This window comes from Callospermophilus lateralis, chromosome 15 (genome assembly GCF_048772815.1).
Source record: "Callospermophilus lateralis isolate mCalLat2 chromosome 15, mCalLat2.hap1, whole genome shotgun sequence".
Classification (NCBI taxonomy): domain Eukaryota; kingdom Metazoa; phylum Chordata; class Mammalia; order Rodentia; family Sciuridae; genus Callospermophilus; species Callospermophilus lateralis.
Window position 1 is genome coordinate 24,753,045 of NC_135319.1, and position 21,930 is coordinate 24,774,974.

At 45.2% G+C, this 21,930-nt stretch overlaps 2 pseudogenes; both read left to right on the forward strand.

Moving 5' to 3' along the window:
• The first annotated feature begins 4,401 nt into the window (after positions 1-4,401).
• Positions 4,402-7,261, forward strand: LOC143381565 (RNA exonuclease 5 pseudogene; annotated as a pseudogene).
• Positions 7,262-14,860: 7,599 nt separating this feature from the next.
• Positions 14,861-17,720, forward strand: LOC143381566 (RNA exonuclease 5 pseudogene; annotated as a pseudogene).
• The last annotated feature ends 4,210 nt before the right edge of the window (positions 17,721-21,930 follow it).

The window sequence follows — 21,930 nt, forward strand, 5'->3', positions numbered from 1 at the left end:
TAACATGTCTCCAAACACCAGAGGAAAAATCACTGAGAACGCTGCGCCTACCTCAACTAATTTTTTCAGAACTTCCTGCCACCCGCTTTCTGCCTAGCTGGCCTCCATATCTAGCAAGGTCCCTAGCTCTGGGCGGTATCCACATTCATGACTCCTCCTATGCCCCTTGCTTACATGACACTGCCCAGATCCTGCCTGTGTCTGTCCTGAAGGTCCAGTTAGAGGCTCAGAACCAGCCCAAGGTCGGGACTCCGTTGCAATAAAGCAGTGCTGGCAGATAAGTATTTGCAAAACACAGCCACAATCAGGTGAGTCATCTGCTCAGTGGCTAACTCCATCAAGGGGCTTCCTGCATCTCTGGACCTAGCTGTATTGTAAGCATGAGCCAAAAAGAGATCTATGCTATTTTCTTGTAAAGCCTGATTCAAATGCTCTTCTCTGTTTTGGTTTTACTGCTTTTCATCCTTATGTTTTAATGTTATGAGTGTAGATGATAAATATTTAAACAGGATGTATATAAGGTTAACAAAAAAAAAAAAAAAAAAAAGTCTCCTTCCATCACTTCCTCACTTTCACAGAAGCAATAATGGTACCAGTTCCAGAAATGTTCACTGCATCCATAAGTACATCTCTGCATACATACATCCTCTCATTTTCAATAAATAGCGCTGTGTACACCCTTCTCCCCTTGGTTCTCGTCACCTGATATCTTAGAGATTGTCTTACCTCAGTGGACATGTAGTTTTTCTCATTCTTCTTAGCAGTCATACTATATTCCGTTATGAAATGTATCATAATTTTTTTCTATATTTCGCTTACTTTAGGATGCATTTTAAAATTTTTATTTATTCTGATTTGTTACATATGACAGCAGAATGCAATTCTTTTCGTATTACACAAATAGAGCACAATTTTTCATGTCTCTGGTTGAATGCAAAGTAGAGTCGCACCATTTGTGTTTTCATACATGTACTTAGGGTAAGGATGTCTGTCTCATTCCACCATCTTTCCTACCTCCGTGCCCCTCTGAAAAACCAGCTTCTACCTCAGAGCAAAGCCTGTCCAAGGAGGGGACATGACCTTTGTCCTTGGAAAGACCCACAGAGCACTCCTGGGGCACATTCCCACCCCGCTAAGTGGTTTGTCTACAAATAACAGGAGAGATCTGCTGGACCAGGTGTCCCTGACTCAGTCAGGCTAGGTGGGGACCCATAGCAAGCCGCTAGCAGCCACCAATCAGCAGCATGAGACAGGGAAATACCTGGGATGCCACATGACCCTCCCAGTAGTTTATGGTGTTGGGAAACCATGTAGTTCATCAAGAACACCCTTCTTGGTGTAAACCAATCAGTTCAAACGAATCCCCCTCTCGTAGTAACCAATCATCACTACCCAACTTGTTCCCGTCGGTGAATGTGCTAATCACGTTTTAGAGTTGTTATTTGATTTTCCCGCAGTGTGTGATGATTTGCCAAGAGATGCTATGCTATGATGTTTGTGGGGGGGTCCCTGCCTTCTCCAAAGAATGTATAAAACTGCTGCAAACCCTGGGCTCGGGGCCTCTCAGCGTCACCAGTTGCTGTGTGCGCCCAGAGGACCCAGCCAGCTCGCAACAGACACCTCTTTGCTGCTTACATCGATCCTGGTCTCTGGTGGTATTTTGGGGGTCCAGAATTCGAGCCTAAAACCTCCCTCCTCCTCTCTCCCCTTTTCCCTATCTAAAGCTCATCTATTTTTCCCATGCTCCCCACAACCCGTCCCCATTATAAATCACCATCCTTGTATCAGACAATACATTCAGCATTTGGATTTTTAGGGCCGGCCTACTTCACTCAGCATTTTATTCTCCAACTTCATCCATTTACTTGCAAACGCCATGATTTTTTTTTCTCCTTTAATGCTGAGTGATATTCCATTGTGTATATATGCCACATTTTCTTCATCCATTCATCTAATGAAAGGTATACCCAGGTTGGTTCCACAATTTAGCTATTGTGAATTGTGCTGCTGTAAACATTGATGTGGCTGCGTCGTTGTAGTATGCTACTTCTAAATCCTTTGGGTATAACCCGAGGAGCGGGATACCTGGATCCAATGGTGGTTCCGTTATGAGGCTTCCAAGGAATCTCCCTACCGCTTTCCATATTGGCTACACCAATTTTCAGTGCCACCAGCAATGTGTGAAGGTGCCTTTGCCCCCGACTTCCCTGCGAAAACTTATTGTTGTTTGTATCCTTAAGAGCTGCCATTTTTACTGGAGAGAGATGAAATCTTAGAGTGATTTTTTATTTGCATTTCTCTAATTGCCAGAGATGTTGAACATTTTTTCATAAATTTGTTGATTGACTGTATATCATTTTCTGAGAAATGTCTGTTCAGTTCTTTGGCCCATTTATTCATTGGCTTATTTGTTTTTTCGCTATTAAGAGTTATGAGTTCTTTATAGAGATTTTTATATATAGTTAGATAGATAGATATAGATGAGTGCTCTATCTGATTTGTGTGTGGTAAAAATTTCCTCCTATTCTGTAGGCTCTCTGTTCACCTCACTTATTGTTTCTTTTGCTGCAAAGAAGCTTTTTAGTTGGAATCCATCTGATTTGTTGATTCTTGATTTTATTTCTTGCACTATAGCAGTCTTATTAAGGAAGTTGGGGCCTAATCTCACATGATGAAGATTAGGGCCTACTTTTTCTTCTGTTAGACCCAAGGTCTCTGGTTTAATTCCTAGGTCCTAGTTCCACTCTGGATTGAGTTCTGTGCATGGTGAGAGACTGGGGTTTTAATTTCATTTTGTTGCCTATGGATTTCCAGTTTTCCCAGCACCGTTTGTTGAAGAGGCTATCTTTTCTCCAAAGTACGTTTTGGGCACCTTTGTCTGATAGAAGATAATTGTAATTTAGTGGGTTAGTCTCCGTGTCCTCTATTCTGTACCATTGGTCTACCAGTCTGTTGATATACACAAGGGAATGTTACTCAGCAATAAAAGAGAATACCATCATGGCATTTGCAGGTAAATGGACGGAGATGGAGGAGATGATGCTAAGTGAAGTCATCCCAAACCAAACAAACGAATGCCAAGTGTTTTCTCTGATATAAGGAGTCTGGGTTGGGGAGCATGGGAGGAAGAGATGAACTCTAGATAGGGGAGAGGAGTGGGAAGGGAAGGGAGGGGGCAGGGGGTTAGAAATGGTGGTGGAATGTGATGGACATCATTATCCAAACTACACGTATGAAAACATGAGTTGGTGTGAATATACTTTATCTACAACCAGAGATGTGAATAATTGTGCTCTATACGTATAATACGAGTCGTAATGCATTCCGCTGTCATATATATATATATATAAAAAAAAACTGAATAATTAAGCTAAAATAAAATGGATAGAATAGAGAAAATAGTGGTTACCGGAGCGCGGAAAGGGCGTAGGGCTGAGAACAGGGCAAGAGGATGGTTAATAGTTATGGGGGATGCCCTTGGATAAGAGAAATGACTGACTTTTAGTATTCCACAGCATGGTAGGATAGCTGTGATTGACAACAATATTAAATATTTCAAAACAGCTGATTGGGGGTGTATCTCAGTGGTAGAATAATTGCTGAGTATGTACAAGGCCCTGGGTGCAATCCTCAGTACCGGAAGGGGGAAACCTGATAGGGTTTGGAACGTTCCCAATACAAAGGAGTGATACAGGTGTGAGTGACATATATGCCAATTAACCTGAACTGATCATTACGCCTGGAACACAAGTATTAAGAAGCCACACTGAAAAGAACCCAATAAGTTCAATGAACCCATTCACACTACGGGGCAAATGGCAAAGTACCCCTTAATGTGTTCTGATGAAAGAGAAACTAAACTGGACTTTGGGAGGAGGAAAGACCTGGGTTCTTGTACGGTAATCCTTTTTTTTTCCCCCCCTTTGGTACAGGGAATTGAAAACAGGGGCACTCAATCACTAAGTCACATCCCCAGCCATATTTTGTATTTTATATATATATATTTTATCTTGAAACAGGGTCTCACAGGGTTGCTTAGCGCCTCTCTAAGTGGCTGAGGCAGGCTTTGAATTCACGATCCTCCTGTCTCAGCCTCCAGAGCCGCTGGGCTGTCATCCTCTCTTTCATTTTAGTAGTCATTTTACCTACATAGGCCTCAAGCACGTATTAGCAAACTTAGGTCAAATTTGTTTTCTGCTCCCTGTGTTTTACAGTAATGTTGGGGAACTCGTGATTGTAGGGGTACAGAAACACTGAAGACCTTTAGTTATTTTTGTCTTTACGCTTTTTTTCTTTTCCTTTTTCAAGTCTTTGCTACGTATACAGCACAATTCTGAGAAAATATGAAACCCAGGGCACGGTCCTGTCCCCTGGAACTTAACGAATCTGGGTAAAGAAACCATGAAACTACTGGAAGGTAATGCACTGTAAAGGTCCCCCAAAGGCAATACGCTGGAATACAAAGGGAAGATTTGGCTGAAGTTGCAACAGGGGTCCACTGGATGCTTTGACTACATCCCTTGTCGCTTTGAAACTTACATGTCTGTTTCTCTTTTCCCCAACCTTCTCCTCCCTGATCTTCTTTGCCCTAACCTTCTCCTCCTGATTTTCTTTCCCCTACACTTCTCCTCCCTGATCTTCTCATTTTCTTTTCCCTAAACTTCTCCTCCCTGTTCTTTTCCCCCTCCCTGATCTCCTCCTCTGGGCTCTCCTTTTCCCTAATCTTTTCCTTACCTGATCTCTCCTCCCTAATCTCACTTTCTCTGAATCACCTCTATAAAAACCCCCTCCTCCTGCTGATGTGAGAACCATTGTTTCTCCCTTGCTGGTCAAGCAAGAAACCATCCTTTTTCCTTCTCAAGAACGTTTTCTCTTGCTGGATTGGCATCCAGGCAGGGACAGCTTTCTACTTTCCAAGGACAGCGTTCCACAACAAGGACTCACGTACAGGATCGTGGAGCCAGAGAAGGAGAAGACGGGGAGGCTGAACAGCCAGAGGAGACGGGTCCCCGCCTGGCTGATGGGGACGCCCGAGGTAAGGATACCCCGTTCGGATCTTGTGGACAGGCAGCCCGAGCCCAAGCCCAAGAGAGCCCGGTTGAGTGGCATCGTAATGGCTGAAAACTGTGAAATAACCCACGAACAGCTATGTGAGTTGCTCAAGTACGCGGTTCTGGCTGAACCCGTTATTGAGAGACCCAGGTGGTGCCAGCTTCTGCACGGAAAGCAACTGAGCAGAACAGTGGTGGTCATCCTTCAAGGGATGAGTCAACTCCACTTCTACAGGTTCTATTTGGAGTTTGGATTTCTCCGGAAAGCCTTCAGACACAAGTTCCGCTTGCCTCCTCCATCATCTGCTTTTCTCGCTGATGTTGTCGGGCTACCAAATCAAAGGGCTGGACATCTGCCTAAGACCATGGGAGGATCTTTACCGTCTGCCAGTACGAAACCCAAGGTCGACCTGCAGAATGACCCGGTCATTCGAAAGTATGGCTCTCAGAAGGTGGGCTTGCTGCGATGCCTTCTGACAGAGGAGGAAATGAGAACATTTGACTTTCCGTTGCCAGGTTCTCCCGGCTGTGAGAACTTTGTAACTACCAGATGTAACGCGTCTGTGACAGAGAACAGCCCTCTCTTTGGGCTGGACGGAGAAATGTGCATCACGTCCAAGGGGAGAGAACTGACACGCATCTCACTGGTTGCCGAAGGAGGCTCGTGTCTTATGGACGAGTTGGTGAAACCGGATGAGGAGATTGTAGACTACGCCACCTGCTATTCAGGGATCACGGAGGAGATGCTGAAGCCGGTGACGACGAAACTGAAAGACGTTCAGGGGCGGTTAAAAGCACTGCTTCCTCCTGATGCGGTGTTGGTAGGGCACTCCTTAGACGTGGATCTCCGAGCACTGAACATGATCCACCCATATGTTATCGACACCTCGTTGCTTTATGCCAGGGAGCGGGGCAGAAGATTCAAGCTAAAGTTCTTAGCCAAGGCTATTTTGGGAAAGGACATTCAACGTTCGGAAAGGGACGGTCACGATCCCACAGAGGACGCTACCGCGACCCTTGAATTGGCTCAATTCTTCCTCAAGTATGGCCCAAAGAAGACGGCAGAACTCAATCTGGAGGCGCTGTGGAGAGCCCAAGACCCAAGAAATGTCAGAGAAAAGTTCCAAAGTTACAGCTACAGAGGTGCTTTAAGTTGTTTCGATTCGGTGCATCAGAAGCTCCTTTTTGTATCCCGAGAGACAGATGATATTGAGCTCCCTTCCCCTGAAGATTGTGAAAGTGTCAGGTGCCTTTCCAACAGAGAGGTCTTTGAGCAGGCCAGAAGGCAAGTGCGCCTGTACCCCTTCAGCATTATTCGGTTCTCTTTGGAGCCTTTTTCACCTCTCGTCACTGAGGAAGTGGACAAAAGGATGCGGATCAAGTGGACAGAGATGTCAACTATCTATGCTGGGCCACTGAGCAAAGATTGCAACCTGAGTGCTCTGAAGAGGCTGTTTAGGAGCTTCGGCCCAGTTCGCGCAATGACTGCTGTCCTGGAAACGCATCAGCCTCATCTCTCTGTAGAGTATGAAGTCCTGGAAGCTGCCCAGCTGGCCATCGAGAGCTTGAATGGCGTTCTGGTGGAAGGTGTATACATAAAGGTACAGAGACCTGTGACAGAGCTCACTCTCGACTGCGACACACTCGTTAGGGAGCTGGAACTAGATTCTGAGAACCGAGCCACTATTTACCTGTCCGGAGTTAGTAAAGATTTCTTAGGACATACTCAGGAACTGCCGAACCTCTTTGGTGGCCTGGAAGCTGTGATCGTGCCTCCAGATGCTCAAAGCGGAAGACAGGAAAAATACTGTTTCCTGAAGTTCAAAACTTCTGGCAACGCCCAGAGGGCCCTCCATGTCCTCACAGGCAAGGACTGGAAGCTGAAAGGCAGGCAGGCCCTAACCCCCAGGCACCTGCACGCGTGGCTTAGGGGCTCACCACCTGAATCAAGAAGGCCCGCAGGTCTCAGAGCGAGACCTCCTCCCTCGGAGCGGGAGACCTTGCAGAACTCGAAGGCGGAAAACGCAAAGAGGGCAGCCTGGCGTTGGAGCCGCAAGATTGGAAGGCTCTACCGAAGCCTGAGCCCGGGCACCCTTTGCGTCATCCTCCTGCCAGGAACCACGAGCCCTCATGGATCTCTCTCTGGCCTGGGACTCATGGGAATAAAAGATGAAGAAGAGGAAAGCACCGGCCCAAGCATGGGTTTGTGAGTCTCATCCTTCCTGGGCGATGGTGGAGAAGACGGGTCAGGCTGCAGCTTCTCCAAGAGACTGCTGGGCCTCTTGGTTCAGTGGACGGCTTTGTGTGGGAAGTTGGTGTGCCGGCTAACGGGTCTAATCCATTGACATGGCATGCACAGGTTTTCGATAAATGCCTAAAATTCAAGCCTTCCTCATCTTAAGACAGGGTGGGTGGGGGGAAGTGGGAGACTAAATCAAAAAAAGACGCCACACTGTGCCCCATGAGTCTGTACAATTACTATGTGCCAATTGAAAAAAAAAAAAATTTATATAATTTTATATATGATTAAAAATAAAGTAAAATGGAAACAAAATAAATACAACTTATAATTAAACCAAAATAAATGTAAACGTGTTTGATATCTCGAGACGTTTAAAATTCTACTCATGCTATGTGACATTTTAAAAGTGTGATGGGATGGGATCTGAGTGGAGCGAATGAGCCCGGTGGTTATGTGGTTGAGTCTCGGAAACTGGTAAGGCTTGCAGCGTGGCTGACCAGCTAACTGAAGGGCAGATTGCAGAATTCAAAGAAGCTTTCCCACTCCTTGACAGGAACGGGGATGGAACTGTACTAGACTAACAAAGGAATTGGGAAGTGTAATGAGACGGTCTCTTGGGTGGAATCCCACAGAAGTCGAGTTTCAGGACGCGATTAAGGGAGTAGCTGCTGGTGGTAATGGCAAAATTGACTTCCCTGAATTTCTGACAATGATGGCAAGAAAAAAGAAACACAGACACAAGTAGGGCACGATGTAACATGTGGGGCATGTTGCATCGGAAAGGAGGAAAGCGAACTTACTGCCCTCTTCCGGGTGGGTCCTGGGGCCACCTGTGGCTAAGAAAGCGCCTGGGGATCAGCCAGAAGGCGTTGCCTGGGTTGTGAGGAAAAACCAGACGACCTCTAGGATAGGCTCAGAACCCTTTAGCTCTCTGGACAGCTCGGGTCTCCCATTATGGCCAGTGAGATGGGTGTACACGTGAACTCACCCCACCCTGCTGACCTTTGTCCTGATTGGCTCCTGTGCCTTGTATTAGCTGTGTGTGTTTTCTCAATAAACTGAGATCCTGCTTTGACTGGTCTCCCTGGCTTGTCTGATTGTCCTCCCGTGGGGAAGGGCTGGGTGCTGGGGAAGGGGGGGCGCGGCGGTCAGTCGGCCCTTCCTTTCTTGGTTCCTCATGGTCAGGGCGTGCTCTGTGACCATGCAGGTCAGGAGGGAAGCGGGTGGGGTGGGGTGGGGCTAAAACCCCCCGACATCTGGCGCCCAACGTGGGGCATTAAGAAGTCGGTTCACCAAAAGTGATACTCCTATCCCCAAGCCAAGCCAAGAGAGTTTTGAGGTAGGGGTCTCCCCGGAAAGATGGGGCAATCTCACACTAAGTACGGCGACCAGTTTTGGGAAACCCTTGTTGAGGATCGACTTTGGTCGCAGCGAGTCAGTCCTGTCACTGCCCGGGAGGAGAAAGGCTTAAAACCTCACTCTGACAATGGCCTCCTAGACCCTTCTGGTGCCTGGCCTGGTCCTCTGGGTCCCGCACCAAGTGCTCTGGTCCTGGAACATGCGGTAGACAAGTCGGGAAGGGGAGCGGCCTATGCCTATGTTGTCACCCCTCCTTCAAGGAAATTCTCCACCCTCTTGTGCAAACCTGGAAAAGCTGGTTAAGCTGCCTTCTTGCAACACCAGTGATGACTCACCCCCATTGTGTACGGCCCTGTCTTGTTAAGACCAGCGATGAGATGACTCACCCCCATTGTGTATAGATTTCTTGGTAAATGCTAACCCTGGGGCAATAGACAGGCCTTATGGTATTCCTGGGAGGCCCAAGATTTATTTACAGAAGCTCAATTCACAGTAGCTAAACTATGGAACCAACCTAGGTTGGATAAAGAAAATGTGGTATATAATATTTGATGGAATATCACTCAGTTTTAAAGAAGAAGGGAATTATGGTATTTCCGGGTAAATGGACGGAGTTGGAGAATATCATGCTAAGCGAAATAAGCCAGGCCCATAAAACCAAAGGCCGAATGCGTTCTCTGATATGTGGATGCTAATTCACAGTCAGGGCCAAGGTGCTAGGGAAGAATAAAGTTACTTTAGATTAGGTAGAAGAGAGTGAAGGCAGGGGAAGGATATAGAGATAGGAAAGTTAGTAGAATGAAACAGACATTATTACCTCACTTACACATATGACTGCATGAGCAATGTGATCTGACAACGTGTACAAGGAGAAAAATGAGAAATTAGACCCTATTTATTTATGATATATCAAAATGCATAATTGCATTCTACTGTCATGTATAACTAATTAAAGCAGATTTTAACGATTTTTTTTCAAAAAAGAAAATTCTACTCATTCAAGAAAGAAATCCATAGTCACTGCCCTCTTTTTTGACAAAATTTATTGACAAAATACATGTGGTCAGTTACGCTTAAGTTGCATAACATGATATTTTGCTATACGTAAATGCTGTGAAATAATAGCTCAAATCATCTGACATATCTATCACTTCAGAATAGTTAAAATTTTCTTTTCTTTGTTCGATTTTTGTGGTGAGAACACCTACGGTCTACCAATCAAGGAAAGTCCAGGACCAGATCGATTCTCAGCCGAGCTCTATAAGACCTGCCAAGGAGAATTAACACCAGTACTGCTCAAAACGTTTCGTGGAATATGAAAAGGAGAGAACCCTTCCAATCTCATTCTCTGAAGCTGATATCACTCTGATACCAAAACCATACAAACACACATCAAGGAAAGAAAACTTCATACCAATATCCACGGTGAACATCGATACAAAAATTCTCAGTACAATTCCGGCAAATAGCATATAGAAACATATTAAAAAGATAGTGTGCCACAATCAAGTGGGGTTCATATACAGAAATCAATAAACATAATTCATCACATCAATATACTTAAAAACAAGAATAGTATGATCATCTCAATAGAGGCAGATAAAGCATTTGACAAATACAGCACCCTTCGTGTTCAAAACACTAGAAAAACTAGGAATAGAAGGAACAGACCTCAACCTCATAAAAGCTATCCATGCAAAACCCAAGGACAGCATCATCCTAAACAGAGAAAAATTGAAAGCATTCCCTCTAAAAACTGGAACAAGGATGTCCTCTTTCAAATGAGTAGACTTTGCTAAGGCACTTTAACATGTCTCCAAACACCAGAGGAAAAATCACTGAGAACGCTGCGCCTACCTCAACTAATTTTTTCAGAACTTCCTGCCACCCGCTTTCTGCCTAGCTGGCCTCCATATCTAGCAAGGTCCCTAGCTCTGGGCGGTATCCACATTCATGACTCCTCCTATGCCCCTTGCTTACATGACACTGCCCAGATCCTGCCTGTGTCTGTCCTGAAGGTCCAGTTAGAGGCTCAGAACCAGCCCAAGGTCGGGACTCCGTTGCAATAAAGCAGTGCTGGCAGATAAGTATTTGCAAAACACAGCCACAATCAGGTGAGTCATCTGCTCAGTGGCTAACTCCATCAAGGGGCTTCCTGCATCTCTGGACCTAGCTGTATTGTAAGCATGAGCCAAAAAGAGATCTATGCTATTTTCTTGTAAAGCCTGATTCAAATGCTCTTCTCTGTTTTGGTTTTACTGCTTTTCATCCTTATGTTTTAATGTTATGAGTGTAGATGATAAATATTTAAACAGGATGTATATAAGGTTAACAAAAAAAAAAAAAAAAAAAAAGTCTCCTTCCATCACTTCCTCACTTTCACAGAAGCAATAATGGTACCAGTTCCAGAAATGTTCACTGCATCCATAAGTACATCTCTGCATACATACATCCTCTCATTTTCAATAAATAGCGCTGTGTACACCCTTCTCCCCTTGGTTCTCGTCACCTGATATCTTAGAGATTGTCTTACCTCAGTGGACATGTAGTTTTTCTCATTCTTCTTAGCAGTCATACTATATTCCGTTATGAAATGTATCATAATTTTTTTCTATATTTCGCTTACTTTAGGATGCATTTTAAAATTTTTATTTATTCTGATTTGTTACATATGACAGCAGAATGCAATTCTTTTCGTATTACACAAATAGAGCACAATTTTTCATGTCTCTGGTTGAATGCAAAGTAGAGTCGCACCATTTGTGTTTTCATACATGTACTTAGGGTAAGGATGTCTGTCTCATTCCACCATCTTTCCTACCTCCGTGCCCCTCTGAAAAACCAGCTTCTACCTCAGAGCAAAGCCTGTCCAAGGAGGGGACATGACCTTTGTCCTTGGAAAGACCCACAGAGCACTCCTGGGGCACATTCCCACCCCGCTAAGTGGTTTGTCTACAAATAACAGGAGAGATCTGCTGGACCAGGTGTCCCTGACTCAGTCAGGCTAGGTGGGGACCCATAGCAAGCCGCTAGCAGCCACCAATCAGCAGCATGAGACAGGGAAATACCTGGGATGCCACATGACCCTCCCAGTAGTTTATGGTGTTGGGAAACCATGTAGTTCATCAAGAACACCCTTCTTGGTGTAAACCAATCAGTTCAAACGAATCCCCCTCTCGTAGTAACCAATCATCACTACCCAACTTGTTCCCGTCGGTGAATGTGCTAATCACGTTTTAGAGTTGTTATTTGATTTTCCCGCAGTGTGTGATGATTTGCCAAGAGATGCTATGCTATGATGTTTGTGGGGGGGTCCCTGCCTTCTCCAAAGAATGTATAAAACTGCTGCAAACCCTGGGCTCGGGGCCTCTCAGCGTCACCAGTTGCTGTGTGCGCCCAGAGGACCCAGCCAGCTCGCAACAGACACCTCTTTGCTGCTTACATCGATCCTGGTCTCTGGTGGTATTTTGGGGGTCCAGAATTCGAGCCTAAAACCTCCCTCCTCCTCTCTCCCCTTTTCCCTATCTAAAGCTCATCTATTTTTCCCATGCTCCCCACAACCCGTCCCCATTATAAATCACCATCCTTGTATCAGACAATACATTCAGCATTTGGATTTTTAGGGCCGGCCTACTTCACTCAGCATTTTATTCTCCAACTTCATCCATTTACTTGCAAACGCCATGATTTTTTTTTCTCCTTTAATGCTGAGTGATATTCCATTGTGTATATATGCCACATTTTCTTCATCCATTCATCTAATGAAAGGTATACCCAGGTTGGTTCCACAATTTAGCTATTGTGAATTGTGCTGCTGTAAACATTGATGTGGCTGCGTCGTTGTAGTATGCTACTTCTAAATCCTTTGGGTATAACCCGAGGAGCGGGATACCTGGATCCAATGGTGGTTCCGTTATGAGGCTTCCAAGGAATCTCCCTACCGCTTTCCATATTGGCTACACCAATTTTCAGTGCCACCAGCAATGTGTGAAGGTGCCTTTGCCCCCGACTTCCCTGCGAAAACTTATTGTTGTTTGTATCCTTAAGAGCTGCCATTTTTACTGGAGAGAGATGAAATCTTAGAGTGATTTTTTATTTGCATTTCTCTAATTGCCAGAGATGTTGAACATTTTTTCATAAATTTGTTGATTGACTGTATATCATTTTCTGAGAAATGTCTGTTCAGTTCTTTGGCCCATTTATTCATTGGCTTATTTGTTTTTTCGCTATTAAGAGTTATGAGTTCTTTATAGAGATTTTTATATATAGTTAGATAGATAGATATAGATGAGTGCTCTATCTGATTTGTGTGTGGTAAAAATTTCCTCCTATTCTGTAGGCTCTCTGTTCACCTCACTTATTGTTTCTTTTGCTGCAAAGAAGCTTTTTAGTTGGAATCCATCTGATTTGTTGATTCTTGATTTTATTTCTTGCACTATAGCAGTCTTATTAAGGAAGTTGGGGCCTAATCTCACATGATGAAGATTAGGGCCTACTTTTTCTTCTGTTAGACCCAAGGTCTCTGGTTTAATTCCTAGGTCCTAGTTCCACTCTGGATTGAGTTCTGTGCATGGTGAGAGACTGGGGTTTTAATTTCATTTTGTTGCCTATGGATTTCCAGTTTTCCCAGCACCGTTTGTTGAAGAGGCTATCTTTTCTCCAAAGTACGTTTTGGGCACCTTTGTCTGATAGAAGATAATTGTAATTTAGTGGGTTAGTCTCCGTGTCCTCTATTCTGTACCATTGGTCTACCAGTCTGTTGATATACACAAGGGAATGTTACTCAGCAATAAAAGAGAATACCATCATGGCATTTGCAGGTAAATGGACGGAGATGGAGGAGATGATGCTAAGTGAAGTCATCCCAAACCAAACAAACGAATGCCAAGTGTTTTCTCTGATATAAGGAGTCTGGGTTGGGGAGCATGGGAGGAAGAGATGAACTCTAGATAGGGGAGAGGAGTGGGAAGGGAAGGGAGGGGGCAGGGGGTTAGAAATGGTGGTGGAATGTGATGGACATCATTATCCAAACTACACGTATGAAAACATGAGTTGGTGTGAATATACTTTATCTACAACCAGAGATGTGAATAATTGTGCTCTATACGTATAATACGAGTCGTAATGCATTCCGCTGTCATATATATATATATATATAAAAAAACTGAATAATTAAGCTAAAATAAAATGGATAGAATAGAGAAAATAGTGGTTACCGGAGCGCGGAAAGGGCGTAGGGCTGAGAACAGGGCAAGAGGATGGTTAATAGTTATGGGGGATGCCCTTGGATAAGAGAAATGACTGACTTTTAGTATTCCACAGCATGGTAGGATAGCTGTGATTGACAACAATATTAAATATTTCAAAACAGCTGATTGGGGGTGTATCTCAGTGGTAGAATAATTGCTGAGTATGTACAAGGCCCTGGGTGCAATCCTCAGTACCGGAAGGGGGAAACCTGATAGGGTTTGGAACGTTCCCAATACAAAGGAGTGATACAGGTGTGAGTGACATATATGCCAATTAACCTGAACTGATCATTACGCCTGGAACACAAGTATTAAGAAGCCACACTGAAAAGAACCCAATAAGTTCAATGAACCCATTCACACTACGGGGCAAATGGCAAAGTACCCCTTAATGTGTTCTGATGAAAGAGAAACTAAACTGGACTTTGGGAGGAGGAAAGACCTGGGTTCTTGTACGGTAATCCTTTTTTTTTCCCCCCCTTTGGTACAGGGAATTGAAAACAGGGGCACTCAATCACTAAGTCACATCCCCAGCCATATTTTGTATTTTATATATATATATTTTATCTTGAAACAGGGTCTCACAGGGTTGCTTAGCGCCTCTCTAAGTGGCTGAGGCAGGCTTTGAATTCACGATCCTCCTGTCTCAGCCTCCAGAGCCGCTGGGCTGTCATCCTCTCTTTCATTTTAGTAGTCATTTTACCTACATAGGCCTCAAGCACGTATTAGCAAACTTAGGTCAAATTTGTTTTCTGCTCCCTGTGTTTTACAGTAATGTTGGGGAACTCGTGATTGTAGGGGTACAGAAACACTGAAGACCTTTAGTTATTTTTGTCTTTACGCTTTTTTTCTTTTCCTTTTTCAAGTCTTTGCTACGTATACAGCACAATTCTGAGAAAATATGAAACCCAGGGCACGGTCCTGTCCCCTGGAACTTAACGAATCTGGGTAAAGAAACCATGAAACTACTGGAAGGTAATGCACTGTAAAGGTCCCCCAAAGGCAATACGCTGGAATACAAAGGGAAGATTTGGCTGAAGTTGCAACAGGGGTCCACTGGATGCTTTGACTACATCCCTTGTCGCTTTGAAACTTACATGTCTGTTTCTCTTTTCCCCAACCTTCTCCTCCCTGATCTTCTTTGCCCTAACCTTCTCCTCCTGATTTTCTTTCCCCTACACTTCTCCTCCCTGATCTTCTCATTTTCTTTTCCCTAAACTTCTCCTCCCTGTTCTTTTCCCCCTCCCTGATCTCCTCCTCTGGGCTCTCCTTTTCCCTAATCTTTTCCTTACCTGATCTCTCCTCCCTAATCTCACTTTCTCTGAATCACCTCTATAAAAACCCCCTCCTCCTGCTGATGTGAGAACCATTGTTTCTCCCTTGCTGGTCAAGCAAGAAACCATCCTTTTTCCTTCTCAAGAACGTTTTCTCTTGCTGGATTGGCATCCAGGCAGGGACAGCTTTCTACTTTCCAAGGACAGCGTTCCACAACAAGGACTCACGTACAGGATCGTGGAGCCAGAGAAGGAGAAGACGGGGAGGCTGAACAGCCAGAGGAGACGGGTCCCCGCCTGGCTGATGGGGACGCCCGAGGTAAGGATACCCCGTTCGGATCTTGTGGACAGGCAGCCCGAGCCCAAGCCCAAGAGAGCCCGGTTGAGTGGCATCGTAATGGCTGAAAACTGTGAAATAACCCACGAACAGCTATGTGAGTTGCTCAAGTACGCGGTTCTGGCTGAACCCGTTATTGAGAGACCCAGGTGGTGCCAGCTTCTGCACGGAAAGCAACTGAGCAGAACAGTGGTGGTCATCCTTCAAGGGATGAGTCAACTCCACTTCTACAGGTTCTATTTGGAGTTTGGATTTCTCCGGAAAGCCTTCAGACACAAGTTCCGCTTGCCTCCTCCATCATCTGCTTTTCTCGCTGATGTTGTCGGGCTACCAAATCAAAGGGCTGGACATCTGCCTAAGACCATGGGAGGATCTTTACCGTCTGCCAGTACGAAACCCAAGGTCGACCTGCAGAATGACCCGGTCATTCGAAAGTATGGCTCTCAGAAGGTGGGCTTGCTGCGATGCCTTCTGACAGAGGAGGAAATGAGAACATTTGACTTTCCGTTGCCAGGTTCTCCCGGCTGTGAGAACTTTGTAACTACCAGATGTAACGCGTCTGTGACAGAGAACAGCCCTCTCTTTGGGCTGGACGGAGAAATGTGCATCACGTCCAAGGGGAGAGAACTGACACGCATCTCACTGGTTGCCGAAGGAGGCTCGTGTCTTATGGACGAGTTGGTGAAACCGGATGAGGAGATTGTAGACTACGCCACCTGCTATTCAGGGATCACGGAGGAGATGCTGAAGCCGGTGACGACGAAACTGAAAGACGTTCAGGGGCGGTTAAAAGCACTGCTTCCTCCTGATGCGGTGTTGGTAGGGCACTCCTTAGACGTGGATCTCCGAGCACTGAACATGATCCACCCATATGTTATCGACACCTCGTTGCTTTATGCCAGGGAGCGGGGCAGAAGATTCAAGCTAAGGTTCTTAGCCAAGGCTATTTTGGGAAAGGACATTCAACGTTCGGAAAGGGACGGTCACGATCCCACAGAGGACGCTACCGCGACCCTTGAATTGGCTCAATTCTTCCTCAAGTATGGCCCAAAGAAGACGGCAGAACTCAATCTGGAGGCGCTGTGGAGAGCCCAAGACCCAAGAAATGTCAGAGAAAAGTTCCAAAGTTACAGCTACAGAGGTGCTTTAAGTTGTTTCGATTCGGTGCATCAGAAGCTCCTTTTTGTATCCCGAGAGACAGATGATATTGAGCTCCCTTCCCCTGAAGATTGTGAAAGTGTCAGGTGCCTTTCCAACAGAGAGGTCTTTGAGCAGGCCAGAAGGCAAGTGCGCCTGTACCCCTTCAGCATTATTCGGTTCTCTTTGGAGCCTTTTTCACCTCTCGTCACTGAGGAAGTGGACAAAAGGATGCGGATCAAGTGGACAGAGATGTCAACTATCTATGCTGGGCCACTGAGCAAAGATTGCAACCTGAGTGCTCTGAAGAGGCTGTTTAGGAGCTTCGGCCCAGTTCGCGCAATGACTGCTGTCCTGGAAACGCATCAGCCTCATCTCTCTGTAGAGTATGAAGTCCTGGAAGCTGCCCAGCTGGCCATCGAGAGCTTGAATGGCGTTCTGGTGGAAGGTGTATACATAAAGGTACAGAGACCTGTGACAGAGCTCACTCTCGACTGCGACACACTCGTTAGGGAGCTGGAACTAGATTCTGAGAACCGAGCCACTATTTACCTGTCCGGAGTTAGTAAAGATTTCTTAGGACATACTCAGGAACTGCCGAACCTCTTTGGTGGCCTGGAAGCTGTGATCGTGCCTCCAGATGCTCAAAGCGGAAGACAGGAAAAATACTGTTTCCTGAAGTTCAAAACTTCTGGCAACGCCCAGAGGGCCCTCCATGTCCTCACAGGCAAGGACTGGAAGCTGAAAGGCAGGCAGGCCCTAACCCCCAGGCACCTGCACGCGTGGCTTAGGGGCTCACCACCTGAATCAAGAAGGCCCGCAGGTCTCAGAGCGAGACCTCCTCCCTCGGAGCGGGAGACCTTGCAGAACTCGAAGGCGGAAAACGCAAAGAGGGCAGCCTGGCGTTGGAGCCGCAAGATTGGAAGGCTCTACCGAAGCCTGAGCCCGGGCACCCTTTGCGTCATCCTCCTGCCAGGAACCACGAGCCCTCATGGATCTCTCTCTGGCCTGGGACTCATGGGAATAAAAGATGAAGAAGAGGAAAGCACCGGCCCAAGCATGGGTTTGTGAGTCTCATCCTTCCTGGGCGATGGTGGAGAAGACGGGTCAGGCTGCAGCTTCTCCAAGAGACTGCTGGGCCTCTTGGTTCAGTGGACGGCTTTGTGTGGGAAGTTGGTGTGCCGGCTAACGGGTCTAATCCATTGACATGGCATGCACAGGTTTTCGATAAATGCCTAAAATTCAAGCCTTCCTCATCTTAAGACAGGGTGGGTGGGGGGAAGTGGGAGACTAAATCAAAAAAAGACGCCACACTGTGCCCCATGAGTCTGTACAATTACTATGTGCCAATTGAAAAAAAAAAAAATTTATATAATTTTATATATGATTAAAAATAAAGTAAAATGGAAACAAAATAAATACAACTTATAATTAAACCAAAATAAATGTAAACGTGTTTGATATCTCGAGACGTTTAAAATTCTACTCATGCTATGTGACATTTTAAAAGTGTGATGGGATGGGATCTGAGTGGAGCGAATGAGCCCGGTGGTTATGTGGTTGAGTCTCGGAAACTGGTAAGGCTTGCAGCGTGGCTGACCAGCTAACTGAAGGGCAGATTGCAGAATTCAAAGAAGCTTTCCCACTCCTTGACAGGAACGGGGATGGAACTGTACTAGACTAACAAAGGAATTGGGAAGTGTAATGAGACGGTCTCTTGGGTGGAATCCCACAGAAGTCGAGTTTCAGGACGCGATTAAGGGAGTAGCTGCTGGTGGTAATGGCAAAATTGACTTCCCTGAATTTCTGACAATGATGGCAAGAAAAAGGAAACACAGACAGAAGTAGGGCACGATGTAACATGTGGGGCATGTTGCATCGGAAAGGAGGAAAGCGAACTTACTGCCCTCTTCCGGGTGGGTCCTGGGGCCACCTGTGGCTAAGAAAGCGCCTGGGGATCAGCCAGAAGGCGTTGCCTGGGTTGTGAGGAAAAACCAGACGACCTCTAGGATAGGCTCAGAACCCTTTAGCTCTCTGGACAGCTCGGGTCTCCCATTATGGCCAGTGAGATGGGTGTACACGTGAACTCACCCCACCCTGCTGACCTTTGTCCTGATTGGCTCCTGTGCCTTGTATTAGCTGTGTGTGTTTTCTCAATAAACTGAGATCCTGCTTTGACTGGTCTCCCTGGCTTGTCTGATTGTCCTCCCGTGGGGAAGGGCTGGGTGCTGGGGAAGGGGGGGCGCGGCGGTCAGTCGGCCCTTCCTTTCTTGGTTCCTCATGGTCAGGGCGTGCTCTGTGACCATGCAGGTCAGGAGGGAAGCGGGTGGGGTGGGGTGGGGCTAAAACCCCCCGACATCTGGCGCCCAACGTGGGGCATTAAGAAGTCGGTTCACCAAAAGTGATACTCCTATCCCCAAGCCAAGCCAAGAGAGTTTTGAGGTAGGGGTCTCCCCGGAAAGATGGGGCAATCTCACACTAAGTACGGCGACCAGTTTTGGGAAACCCTTGTTGAGGATCGACTTTGGTCGCAGCGAGTCAGTCCTCTCACTGCCCGGGAGGAGAAAGGCTTAAAACCTCACTCTGACAATGGCCTCCTAGACCCTTCTGGTGCCTGGCCTGGTCCTCTGGGTCCCGCACCAAGTGCTCTGGTCCTGGAACATGCGGTAGACAAGTCGGGAAGGGGAGCGGCCTATGCCTATGTTGTCACCCCTCCTTCAAGGAAATTCTCCACCCTCTTGTGCAAACCTGGAAAAGCTGGTTAAGCTGCCTTCTTGCAACACCAGTGATGACTCACCCCCATTGTGTACGGCCCTGTCTTGTTAAGACCAGCGATGAGATGACTCACCCCCATTGTGTATAGATTTCTTGGTAAATGCTAACCCTGGGGCAATAGACAGGCCTTATGGTATTCCTGGGAGGCCCAAGATTTATTTACAGAAGCTCAATTCACAGTAGCTAAACTATGGAACCAACCTAGGTTGGATAAAGAAAATGTGGTATATAATATTTGATGGAATATCACTCAGTTTTAAAGAAGAAGGGAATTATGGTATTTCCGGGTAAATGGACGGAGTTGGAGAATATCATGCTAAGCGAAATAAGCCAGGCCCATAAAACCAAAGGCCGAATGCGTTCTCTGATATGTGGATGCTAATTCACAGTCAGGGCCAAGGTGCTAGGGAAGAATAAAGTTACTTTAGATTAGGTAGAAGAGAGTGAAGGCAGGGGAAGGATATAGAGATAGGAAAGTTAGTAGAATGAAACAGACATTATTACCTCACTTACACATATGACTGCATGAGCAATGTGATCTGACAACGTGTACAAGGAGAAAAATGAGAAATTAGACCCTATTTATTTATGATATATCAAAATGCATAATTGCATTCTACTGTCATGTATAACTAATTAAAGCAGATTTTAACGATTTTTTTTCAAAAAAGAAAATTCTACTCATTCAAGAAAGAAATCCATAGTCACTGCCCTCTTTTTTGACAAAATTTATTGACAAAATACATGTGGTCAGTTACACTTAAGTTGCATAACATGATATTTTGCTATACGTAAATGCTGTGAAATAATAGCTCAAATCATCTGACATATCTATCACTTCAGAATAGTTAAAATTTTCTTTTCTTTGTTCGATTTTTGTGGTGAGAACACCTACGGTCTACCAATCAAGGAAAGTCCAGGACCAGATCGATTCTCAGCCGAGCTCTATAAGACCTGCCAAGGAGAATTAACACCAGTACTGCTCAAAACGTTTCGTGGAATATGAAAAGGAGAGAACCCTTCCAATCTCATTCTCTGAAGCTGATATCACTCTGATACCAAAACCATACAAACACACATCAAGGAAAGAAAACTTCATACCAATATCCACGGTGAACATCGATACAAAAATTCTCAGTACAATTCCGGCAAATAGCATATAGAAACATATTAAAAAGATAGTGTGCCACAATCAAGTGGGGTTCATATACAGAAATCAATAAACATAATTCATCACATCAATATACTTAAAAACAAGAATAGTATGATCATCTCAATAGAGGCAGATAAAGCATTTGACAAATACAGCACCCTTCGTGTTCAAAACACTAGAAAAACTAGGAATAGAAGGAACAGACCTCAACCTCATAAAAGCTATCCATGCAAAACCCAAGGACAGCATCATCCTAAACAGAGAAAAATTGAAAGCATTCCCTCTAAAAACTGGAACAAGGATGTCCTCTTTCAAATGAGTAGACTTTGCTAAGGCACTTTAACATGTCTCCAAACACCAGAGGAAAAATCACTGAGAACGCTGCGCCTACCTCAACTAATTTTTTCAGAACTTCCTGCCACCCGCTTTCTGCCTAGCTGGCCTCCATATCTAGCAAGGTCCCTAGCTCTGGGCGGTATCCACATTCATGACTCCTCCTATGCCCCTTGCTTACATGACACTGCCCAGATCCTGCCTGTGTCTGTCCTGAAGGTCCAGTTAGAGGCTCAGAACCAGCCCAAGGTCGGGACTCCGTTGCAATAAAGCAGTGCTGGCAGATAAGTATTTGCAAAACACAGCCACAATCAGGTGAGTCATCTGCTCAGTGGCTAACTCCATCAAGGGGCTTCCTGCATCTCTGGACCTAGCTGTATTGTAAGCATGAGCCAAAAAGAGATCTATGCTATTTTCTTGTAAAGCCTGATTCAAATGCTCTTCTCTGTTTTGGTTTTACTGCTTTTCATCCTTATGTTTTAATGTTATGAGTGTAGATGATAAATATTTAAACAGGATGTATATAAGGTTAACAAAAAAAAAAAAAAAAAAAAAGTCTCCTTCCATCACTTCCTCACTTTCACAGAAGCAATAATGGTACCAGTTCCAGAAATGTTCACTGCATCCATAAGTACATCTCTGCATACATACATCCTCTCATTTTCAATAAATAGCGCTGTGTACACCCTTCTCCCCTTGGTTCTCGTCACCTGATATCTTAGAGATTGTCTTACCTCAGTGGACATGTAGTTTTTCTCATTCTTCTTAGCAGTCATACTATATTCCGTTATGAAATGTATCATAATTTTTTTCTATATTTCGCTTACTTTAGGATGCATTTTAAAATTTTTATTTATTCTGATTTGTTACATATGACAGCAGAATGCAATTCTTTTCGTATTACACAAATAGAGCACAATTTTTCATGTCTCTGGTTGAATGCAAAGTAGAGTCGCACCATTTGTGTTTTCATACATGTACTTAGGGTAAGGATGTCTGTCTCATTCCACCATCTTTCCT